Source organism: Pseudophryne corroboree, chromosome 4 (genome assembly GCF_028390025.1).
Source record: "Pseudophryne corroboree isolate aPseCor3 chromosome 4, aPseCor3.hap2, whole genome shotgun sequence".
NCBI lineage: Eukaryota > Metazoa > Chordata > Amphibia > Anura > Myobatrachidae > Pseudophryne > Pseudophryne corroboree.
In genome coordinates this window covers 364,302,897-364,312,248 of record NC_086447.1, presented here as the reverse complement: position 1 = coordinate 364,312,248, position 9,352 = coordinate 364,302,897, and the positions used below count along the sequence as shown (strand labels likewise).

At 38.3% G+C, this 9,352-nt stretch overlaps 3 pseudogenes; 1 reads left to right on the top strand and 2 right to left on the bottom strand.

Annotated features, from left to right (window-relative positions):
- Positions 1-1,522: 1,522 nt before the first annotated feature.
- On the bottom strand, positions 1,523-1,641 carry LOC134912397 (5S ribosomal RNA; annotated as a pseudogene).
- A 4,846-nt stretch (positions 1,642-6,487) lies between these two features.
- On the bottom strand, positions 6,488-6,606 carry LOC134912396 (5S ribosomal RNA; annotated as a pseudogene).
- A 510-nt stretch (positions 6,607-7,116) lies between these two features.
- Positions 7,117-7,235, top strand: LOC134912395 (5S ribosomal RNA; annotated as a pseudogene).
- Positions 7,236-9,352: the final 2,117 nt, after the last annotated feature.

Below are 9,352 nucleotides of genomic sequence, written 5' to 3'. Positions count from 1 at the left end.
ATATTTATTTATTTTTTATATATATATATATATATATATGTGTAAAAAACAAGAAAAAAAAAATAGCGCCACTTGTGGTAGGTTAGCCCTCACTGCAAATGTAAAATATATGTCCGAATTTACACTCCCTTGGTACAAAGGGTGTCAGCTGGCCCCAAAAATAAAAACAGCAGTGGTAAATTGCTGTAAGAAATGTTATAGGAAACCAAGGAATTGGGTGCTAGCGACCAATGGTGTCTATATTAAAGGAACGTAAAAAGATAGTATATATATATAAAAAAAGGGGGACTTATATATATAAAAAAACGTATTTATTTTTGCACAATATAAAAGGGAGGGTAATACACTGTGGTTTATAAAAATTCACAAAACACAATAGTAAAAAAAAAAATTGGAGTAAGAAGTAAAAAGTAAAAAGGTACAAGGTGCAAATCAATTGGTAGTACATATATAAAAAAATGCTTATCTTAGGTACAGGAGGTAGGTCTGAGAAAGATCATGGAGTGCCCAACGCGTTTCGTCCTTCAGGACTTCATCAAGGGTGGTGTGGTACTGAGACAAAGCTCCTATTTATACCACTATCAATTAGACTATGTATGACATCACTTCCTCCCATAGTGATGTTAAGGGAAAACTATATACTTCATGTGTTTTTCAAAATTAGACCAATTATATATAGGTAACAAATGTTTTGAGAACAAAGCTAGTTATAATCATCAACTTAAAAAACGAGCAATTTTGTAAGTAAAATCTAATGATTAGTTCATATGAGTACTGGCATCCCGGACTTCCGCCTCACTTCCTGTAGTGTGGCGGGTATTGTTGCGCATGCGTTAACTCCCGAGTATACGATCAGGTGACGTTTGTCACTTCAAAGTTCCTTCTGCGCTTGCGCCGACTCCCGCGAAGCGCCCTGTCCCGGAAGTCGCTGTATGATTCACCGGACATCGCGTCACATACAGGATCCCGGAAGCGCGGTGTATCGTGAACCGCAGTGTGTCACTTCCTGTGGGAGCTTAATTCAGTGAGTGATCTCCGGAGGCTTGTCTTGGAACGCACGTGGAATGCAAACATTGTCTCTGACCCCGTTGATAATAGGTCCCAACGGCGGAGTATTACTTCTTTGGAATACAGTTTATGGCTTCTTCATTTAGACTGCATATGAGTAAGGAGCTTCTTCAGAGAGCACATGGTGGAAATAAAAGAAGATTTTATATAAGTTACCAGAGTTTTATGATGGACTTCATTTGAACCAATTATGTATTCATTTCAGTGTAATAAATATTTTATAAAAATTGATATTATTAATAAATATTAATGCATATTCAATTATTAAAGTGCATGTGCTTTTGTTTATATTTTAGGTTATTTACTTGGTGTGCAGGATTGTGAGAGCTACAAAAAATTAAGTAGTGCATAGGATATATAATAAAGTGAACCATAGGTATTTAGGGTTTATATGAGTGAATATTAAAAATAACAGCTGTTTTACTGGTTTAGGAACTTTTATGTGTATGCATTGTTTCTACAGCACCTGGTCTTCTCAGGGGGTCACCCCCCTGATACTGGCCAGGCCCATAAAAATGCTTAGCTTCCACGATCGGACGAGAGTGGGCGTTCCATTTTGGTATGGCTGTAGTCTACTTAACACTAGTTCACCAGAAATTTTTTACAACTGTAGAATGGTCTGGAAATAAAAAGAGAGAGAGAGCGCCAATCCCAAACACCACAGTGTTTATTAGGGGAGAAAGACAAATATATAAATACAGAGGGGGGGGGGGGGGTTGTGTTAAAAAGGTAATCAAAGAAAGGGAGAGATTTCATAGCTTTCGTTAAATCCAGCCGGATGCATCGTCCTCAATTGGAAAATCCAAAACATCTCCCTTCTGGATAACAGGTTTGCCAGATCGCCACTTCTTTCGCCAAGTGTGACATGTTCTATGGCTTTGTATGTTAAGGCCTCAGGATTGGAATTGTGGTGTAGGAGAAAATGTTTAGAAACTGCATGTGCTTCCACCTTGTTTTTAATGTTTCGAACGTGCTCTTGGATCCTTAATTTTAGCTGTCTCTTTGTCTTCCCAATATATTTTTTACCACAATCACATTCCAAAAGGTAAATTACAGAGGTTGAGTTGCAGTTCATGTATTCTTTTATCTTGAATTCTTTCGTATCACCTGTTGCGGAGAAAGTCTTTCGGTTTGGGTGTACATATTTGCAGGTATTGCAGTGTCCACACTTATAGCTACCTACACACCTGATAAGAGGTTCTTTCTTGTTGTTTATGGATTTCAGCATGCTTGGTGCCACTAAGTCCTTAAGGTTTTTTGACTTCTTAAAAATAATTTCAGGTTGTGGTGGTAAAATGTCTTTTAAAACAGGGTCCATTAAAAGAATGTTCCAGTGAGTCTTCATTGATTGTCGGATAATTTTCTCATGTCTGCTATAGGTCGTGATAAAGGCAGTAGAGTCTTCTTTCTTTTCCCTTTTCTTGTACGTTAGGAGGTCATTTCTCACCAAGGTTCTTGTTTTATTGACCGCCTTGTCTAGAATGTTCGTGGGATACTTCTTATCCAGGAATCTGTTTTTGTATTTCTCCAATTGGTTATTACATTCTTCTATTTCGCTGCAGTTCCTTCTGATTCTATGGAACTGTGAATAGGGGATATTATTTTTCCACTGTTTTAGGTGATTACTCCTGTAATCCAAGTAGCTGTTGGTATCCACCGGTTTGATGTAGTTCTTTGTGATGATGTTATTTTCTTTACCCACCAGGATGAGATCCAAAAATTCAATTTGTTCCTTATCAATTTTTGAAGTAAATGTGAGATTCAATTCGTTGTGTGCCAGGTATTCATTAAAAAAATTGTTAAAATCTTCTATTGTGCCGTCCCAGATCATCAGGATATCATCTATGTATCGCTTGTAAAACACAATAAAATTCTTAAAAGGGTGGTCATTGTAGATGTAAGTTTCCTCCCATTTTCCCATAAATAAATTAGCAAAACTTGGTGCGAAAATAGTTCCCATAGCGGTTCCGCAGCTTTGTAGATAAAAATTGTCTAAAAATTTAAAATAATTATGGGTTAAAATGAAGAACATGATATCACAGATAAATTGTCTGTGGGAATCAGTCATTGAAGGATCATTGTCCAGATATTCTTTGCATGCTGCTACACCCTTTTTATGTTCGATACATGTATAAAGTGCTTGCACATCGATTGTGACCCATAAATATGTTGGTTTCCATTCGATGTCTTTGACTAGGTTGAGTACTGCGGTTGTATCCTTGAGATATGATGGTAATTGGGTTACATATTTCCTGAGGAATACATCTGCATATTCAGAAAGATTTGAAGTAAGGGAATCTATACCGGCCACTATAGGTCTACCTGGTGGGTTTGTAATTGATTTGTGGATTTTTGGTAAAAAGTAAAATATCGGGGTCACGGGGTAGGACTGCATTAAAAACTGGTATTCCTCCTTTGTTAAAATGCTGGTACGTAGTCCATTTAAAAGTAGTGATCGAAGATCTTCCAAATATTCTTCTTTTGGATCTTTTTGTAATATTTTGTATGATTTAGTGTCGTCCAAAAGTCTCTTGGCTTCTGTTATATATTTTTCTCGATCCATGATCACTAAACCCCCCCCTTTGTCAGCTTGTTTGATAATGATATCAGTATTTTTCTGTAGTTTCTTTAAGGCTTCTTGTTCTTTATTGGAGAGGTTTTTTTCCTGGATTGGTTCTACTTCTGAATCACATAGATCCTTTTTCACTAGGTCGTAAAAGATACTTAGATGGCTCCCCTTGGATTCCAATGGGTAGTACTTCGATGATGGTTTTAGTCCTGATTTTGATTGGATAGTTGTGTTGTCATAGTTTCTGAGAATGGCGTTTTCTTTCTTTTGGAAGTGTCGTTTCAATGTTAATTTTCGTACAAACTTGTTGAGGTCTATGAAAGTTTCAAATTTATTCATGCCGCTGGTAGGCGCAAAGGATAGGCCTTTGTTTAACAAAGAGATTTCCGGTTGTGAGAGAGTGTGTTGTGAAAGGTTGAAGATGTCCTTAATTAGTGGTTTTGATGTTGGAATGTCCGCTTTTTGAGTTCTCTTCCTCCTGCCGCCCCGCCTTCCTCGTCTTCTATAAACCGTCTTTTTAGGGGGGAGGCATGTCTGATATCTTCCTTTATCTGGTTCTTCATGTTGTCCTTTGGTCTTGTGCCTGTGCTTGGGGATAAAAAATCATTATCACTCTGGGATCCCCTTCTTTGTAATATAGAAAACCTGTTTTTGGTTATGGTTCCGGATTTATGGTCATTAGGGGTGTCTTGGTTCTTAATCCTTGATCGGTCATTAGGTACCGTTTTCCAATACTGTTTGGTAGCTTTATTCTGATATGATCCTGGAGCTCTGAATCTGCTCCAATTCTTGATCTTCCCTTGCTCATAGTCTTCTTTGTCCCGTAAGAATTTCTTTTCTTTCCCTTTAATTACTTCCTCCTCTATTCGTTCCATTTTCTTACTTAATACTTTTCCATTGATGATGCAATCCTCCTTGTCTTTAAATTTATCAATTTCTGCTTCTTTCTCTTTAATAGATGATTCTAGCTCCATCAGTGTGTTCTTTTTCTCCATAATTAATAATTTCATGAGATCAATGGAGCAGGTGTGTAGGATAGCATCCCATTTTTCTATGAATTCAGTGTTATTATTTCCAAAAGTGGGTTGTTTAGTCACCCTTAATCCTCTAGGGATTCTGGCTACTGAAATGTAGTGTTCTAAACCTTTGACATCCCACCACGCTTTCACCTCTTTTGTGAGAAGTCTCTCAATCCCCCAAAAGAGGTCATCTAAGTCACATGGGGGGGTGGGTGTGTCCACGGTTTTATTTTCATTAAATATCCTCTGACATAAGTCATTTCTTTTTGTAGTACGTTCATTGTTCCTAAACATGTTTATGAGGTCAAACCCCACCAGGCAGCTAATTTTTAGTAATACCGAGAAAGATTTGTAAAAAACAAGAAAAAAAAAATAGCGCCACTTGTGGTAGGTTAGCCCTCACTGCAAATGTAAAATATATGTCCGAATTTACACTCCCTTGGTACAAAGGGTGTCAGCTGGCCCCAAAAATAAAAACAGCAGTGGTAAATTGCTGTAAGAAATGTTATAGGAAACCAAGGAATTGGGTGCTAGCGACCAATGGTGTCTATATTAAAGGAACGTAAAAAGATAGTATATATATATAAAAAAAGGGGGACTTATATATATAAAAAAACGTATTTATTTTTGCACAATATAAAAGGGAGGGTAATACACTGTGGTTTATAAAAATTCACAAAACACAATAGTTAAAAAAAAAATGGAGTAAGAAGTAAAAAGTAAAAAGGTACAAGGTGCAAATCAATTGGTAGTACATATATAAAAAAATGCTTATCTTAGGTACAGGAGGTAGGTCTGAGAAAGATCATGGAGTGCCCAACGCGTTTCGTCCTTCAGGACTTCATCAAGGGTGGTGTGGTACTGAGACAAAGCTCCTATTTATACCACTATCAATTAGACTATGTATGACATCACTTCCTCCCATAGTGATGTTAAGGGAAAACTATATACTTCATGTGTTTTTCAAAATTAGACCAATTATATATAGGTAACAAATGTTTTGAGAACAAAGCTAGTTATAATCATCAACTTAAAAAACGAGCAATTTTGTAAGTAAAATCTAATGATTAGTTCATATGAGTACTGGCATCCCGGACTTCCGCCTCACTTCCTGTAGTGTGGCGGGTATTGTTGCGCATGCGTTAACTCCCGAGTATACGATCAGGTGACGTTTGTCACTTCAAAGTTCCTTCTGCGCTTGCGCCGACTCCCGCGAAGCGCCCTGTCCCGGAAGTCGCTGTATGATTCACCGGACATCGCGTCACATACAGGATCCCGGAAGCGCGGTGTATCGTGAACCGCAGTGTGTCACTTCCTGTGGGAGCTTAATTCAGTGAGTGATCTCCGGAGGCTTGTCTTGGAACGCACGTGGAACGCAAACATTGTCTCTGACCCCGTTGATAATAGGTCCCAACGGCGGAGTATTACTTCTTTGGAATACAGTTTATGGCTTCTTCATTTAGACTGCATATGAGTAAGGAGCTTCTTCAGAGAGCACATGGTGGAAATAAAAGAAGATTTTATATAAGTTACCAGAGTTTTATGATGGACTTCATTTGAACCAATTATGTATTCATTTCAGTGTAATAAATATTTTATAAAAATTGATATTATTAATAAATATTAATGCATATTCAATTATTAAAGTGCATGTGCTTTTGTTTATATTTTAGGTTATTTACTTGGTGTGCAGGATTGTGAGAGCTACAAAAAATTAAGTAGTGCATAGGATATATAATAAAGTGAACCATAGGTATTTAGGGTTTATATGAGTGAATATTAAAAATAACAGCTGTTTTACTGGTTTAGGAACTTTTATGTGTATGCATTGTTTCTACAGCACCTGGTCTTCTCAGGGGGTCACCCCCCTGATACTGGCCAGGCCCATAAAAATGCTTAGCTTCCACGATCGGACGAGAGTGGGCGTTCCATTTTGGTATGGCTGTAGTCTACTTAACACTAGTTCACCAGAAATTTTTTACAACTGTAGAATGGTCTGGAAATAAAAAGAGAGAGAGAGCGCCAATCCCAAACACCACAGTGTTTATTAGGGGAGAAAGACAAATATATAAATACAGAGGGGGGGGGGGGGGGGGGGGGGTTGTGTTAAAAAGGTAATCAAAGAAAGGGAGAGATTTCATAGCTTTCGTTAAATCCAGCCGGATGCATCGTCCTCAATTGGAAAATCCAAAACATCTCCCTTCTGGATAACAGGTTTGCCAGTTGGATTTTCCAATTGAGGACGATGCATCCGGCTGGATTTAACGAAAGCTATGGAATCTCTCCCTTTCTTTGATTACCTTTTTAACACAACCCCCCCCCCCCCCCCCCTCTGTATTTATATATTTGTCTTTCTCCCCTAATAAACACTGTGGTGTTTGGGATTGGCGCTCTCTCTCTCTTTTTATTTCCAGACCATTCTACAGTTGTAAAAAATTTCTGGTGAACTAGTGTTAAGTAGACTACAGCCATACCAAAATGGAACGCCCACTCTCGTCCGATCGTGGAAGCTAAGCATTTTTATGGGCCTGGCCAGTATCAGGGGGGTGACCCCCTGAGAAGACCAGGTGCTGTAGAAACAATGCATACACATAAAAGTTCCTAAACCAGTAAAACAGCTGTTATTTTTAATATTCACTCATATAAACCCTAAATACCTATGGTTCACTTTATTATATATCCTATGCACTACTTAATTTTTTGTAGCTCTCACAATCCTGCACACCAAGTAAATAACCTAAAATATAAACAAAAGCACATGCACTTTAATAATTGAATATGCATTAATATTTATTAATAATATCAATTTTTATAAAATATTTATTACACTGAAATGAATACATAATTGGTTCAAATGAAGTCCATCATAAAACTCTGGTAACTTATATAAAATCTTCTTTTATTTCCACCATGTGCTCTCTGAAGAAGCTCCTTACTCATATGCAGTCTAAATGAAGAAGCCATAAACTGTATTCCAAAGAAGTAATACTCCGCCGTTGGGACCTATTATCAACGGGGTCAGAGACAATGTTTGCGTTCCACGTGCGTTCCAAGACAAGCCTCCGGAGATCACTCACTGAATTAAGCTCCCACAGGAAGTGACACACTGCGGTTCACGATACACCGCGCTTCCGGGATCCTGTATGTGACGCGATGTCCGGTGAATCATACAGCGACTTCCGGGACAGGGCGCTTCGCGGGAGTCGGCGCAAGCGCAGAAGGAACTTTGAAGTGACAAACGTCACCTGATCGTATACTCGGGAGTTAACGCATGCGCAACAATACCCGCCACACTACAGGAAGTGAGGCGGAAGTCCGGGATGCCAGTACTCATATGAACTAATCATTAGATTTTACTTACAAAATTGCTCGTTTTTTAAGTTGATGATTATAACTAGCTTTGTTCTCAAAACATTTGTTACCTATATATAATTGGTCTAATTTTGAAAAACACATGAAGTATATAGTTTTCCCTTAACATCACTATGGGAGGAAGTGATGTCATACATAGTCTAATTGATAGTGGTATAAATAGGAGCTTTGTCTCAGTACCACACCACCCTTGATGAAGTCCTGAAGGACGAAACGCGTTGGGCACTCCATGATCTTTCTCAGACCTACCTCCTGTACCTAAGATAAGCATTTTTTTATATATGTACTACCAATTGATTTGCACCTTGTACCTTTTTACTTTTTACTTCTTACTCCATTTTTTTTTTAACTATTGTGTTTTGTGAATTTTTATAAACCACAGTGTATTACCCTCCCTTTTATATTGTGCAAAAATAAATACGTTTTTTTATATATATAAGTCCCCCTTTTTTTATATATATATACTATCTTTTTACGTTCCTTTAATATAGACACCATTGGTCGCTAGCACCCAATTCCTTGGTTTCCTATATATATATATGTGTATGTATGTATATATATATATATATATATAGTAGAAGAAGTCCAGCACTCTCATCATGATAAACACCAGCGGGGTGCACTACACAGAAAGCCACTTACACAGAGGGGATTTCCGATAGATATAGTCCAAACATAGGCACTCTCCAAACTTCAGCAAGCTTTAAGGTATTTTTAATCCAATACTCACAACACAAAAATGCAAGGCTTTTTTAGATGCATGGCAGTGGAAATAGCAGCGACGTTTCGGTCCATCCGGACGTTTCTCAAGCTTTCCATCATTATATGCCCATAAGAAATCCAAAGTAGCAGAGTTATTTACAGCGAAAGTATCATACCCCATCACTGCCTGCCTTTTAAGTGCTCAAATGCCGCCAAAATATGCTCAATTCCGCCGTGCGTTCCAACCATCGCGTGGAACGCATCCGGACGTACTTCCGGTTCCGGTCACGTGATCTCGCGGTCCAGCACCCGGCGTGCCACGCACGTCAAGGCCGGATACACACTAAGCCACGTACCATACAAATCATATTGTTAGAGTTATCCACATAGTGTACAAAAACCACATGTATATATCTCCCAAGCCACAATACCCTCTTTAGCACCAAACGTACACAGCGCATCACACAAATAGCACATCAAGGTATAGATGACTATATCATAACAATATTAAAGCCACTAGGTCAGCGCAGCTGAGTAAAAATAATACCCACAGCGCCACCCATGGCACAAATAGGTACAACACACGGCAGAAAACATGTGGAGGCATATAAGAGCAACCAAA